This window comes from Schistocerca americana, chromosome 1 (genome assembly GCF_021461395.2).
Source record: "Schistocerca americana isolate TAMUIC-IGC-003095 chromosome 1, iqSchAmer2.1, whole genome shotgun sequence".
In the NCBI taxonomy this organism is placed as follows: Eukaryota; Metazoa; Arthropoda; class Insecta; order Orthoptera; family Acrididae; genus Schistocerca; species Schistocerca americana.
Genome location: NC_060119.1, coordinates 5,957,783 through 5,960,122, shown reverse-complemented (window position 1 = coordinate 5,960,122; position 2,340 = coordinate 5,957,783).

The following is a 2,340-nucleotide window of genomic DNA, read 5'->3' as shown; positions in this document are numbered from 1 at the left end:
AGATTTTAGAATCCGACGCAAAAATGATAGTTAATTGTAGCGTTCAGGGCCTCCAAATGACGAAGGAACACTCAAATTGCGTCGAGATTCAATACATCGTCCACCCGCCGACTTGTCTCCAAGGGTCTATTGCTGCCTCGGGCACCTTATGGGCGTTCTCCTGTGAGTCTAGATTTTCGGATCCGACGCATAACTGATAATTATACAGTTCATGGCCTCCTAATGACGATGGAACATTCAAATTGCGTCGAGATTCAATACATCGTCTTCCAGCCGACTTGTCTGCAAGGTGATATTGCTGCCTCGGGCAGCAAGGGTCAATTGCTGCCTTTGGCACCTAATGGTCTTGCTGATGTGAGTGTAGATTTTCGAATCCGACGGAAAACTGAAATTTAATTGTAACGTTAAGGGCCTCCTAATGACGATGGAACACTCAAATTGCGTCGAGATTCATTACATCGTCCTCCAGCCGACTTGTCTCCAAGGGGATATTGCTGCCTCGGGCACCATAAAGCCCGTCTCCTGTGAGTCTAGATTTTCGAATCCGACGCAAAACTTGTAGTTAAATGTAACGTTCAGGGCCTCTTAATGACGATGGAGCACTCAATTTTCGTCGAGATCCAATACATCGTTCTCCCGCCGACCTGTCTCCAACGGTATATTGCTGCCTCGGGCACCATGTGGTCCGTCTCATGTAAGTCTAGATTTTCGAATCCGACGCAAAAATGATAGTTACTTGTAACGTTCAGGGCCTCCTAATGACGAAGGAACACTCAAATTGCGTCGAGACTCAATACATCGTCCTCCAGCCGACTTGTCTCCAAGGGTCTTTTGCTGCCTCGGGCACGTTATAATCGTTCTCCTGTGAGTCTAGATTTTCGGATCCGACGCAAGACTGATAGTTAATTGTAACGTTCAGCGCCTCCCAATGACGATAGAACATTCAAATTGCGTCGAGATTTTATTTGTCGTCCTCCAGCCGACTTGTTTCCTAGGGGACATTGCTGCCTCTGGCACCATATGGTCCGTATCCTGTGAGTCTAGATTTTCGAATCCGAGACAAAACTTGTAGATACTTGTAACGTTCAGGGCCTCCTAATGACGATGGAACACTCAAATTGCGTCGAGATTCAATACATCGTCCTCCAGCCGACTTGTCTCCTAGGGTCAATTGCTACCTCGCTCACCTTATGGTCGTTCTCTTGTGAGTCCAGATATTCGAATCCGACACAAAACGGACTGCCAATTGTAACGTTCAGAGTCTCCTAATGACGATGGTACACTGATATTGCATCGAGATTCAATACATCGTCCTCCAGCCGACTTGTCTCCAACGGAATATTGCTGCCTCGGGCACCTTATGGTCATTCTCCACTGAGTCTACATTTTGGAATCCGACGCTAAACTGATAGTTAATTGTAACGTTCAGGGCCTCCTAATGACGATGGAACACTGAAATAGCGTCGAGATTCAATACATCGTCCTTAAGCCGACTTGTCTCCAAGCGTCCATTGCTGCCTCGGGCACCTTATGGTCGTTCTCCAGTGAGTGTACATAACTCATAGTTAATTGAACGTTCAGGGCCTCCAAATGACGATGGAACGCTCAAATTGCGTCGAGATTCAACACATCGTCCTCCGGCAGACTTGTCTCCATGGGTCTACTGCTACCTCAGTCACCTTGCCGTCGTTCTCCTGTGAGTCCAGATATTCGAATCCGACGCAACACGGACTGCTAATAGTAACGTTCAGAGCCTCCTAATGATGATGGAACACTCAAATTGCGTCGAGATTCAATACATCGTCCTCCAGCCGACTTGTCTCCAAGGGGATATTGCTGCCTCGGGCACCATATAGTCCTTCTCCTGTGAGTCTAGATTTTCGAATCCGACGCAAAACTGATATTTCATTGTAACGTTAAGAGCCTCCTAATGACGATGGAACATTCAAATTGCGTCGAGATTCAATAATTCGTCCTTCAGCCGACTTGTCGCCAAGGGGATATTGCTGCCTCGGGCACCATATGGTTCGTCTCCTGTGAATCTAGATTTTCGATTCCGACGCAAAACTTGTAGTTAATTGTAACGTTCTGGGCCTCCTAATGACGATGGAACACTCAAATTGCGTCGAGATCCAATACATCGTCCTCCCGCCAACTTGTCTTCAACGGGATATTGCTGCCTCGGGCACCTTATGGTCGTTCTCCTGTGAGTCTAGTTTTTCGGATCCGACGCATGACTGATAGTTAATTGTAATGTCAGGGCCTCCTAATGACGATAGAACACTCAAATTGCGTCGAGATTCAATACATCGTCCTCCAGACGACTTGTCTGCAAGGGGA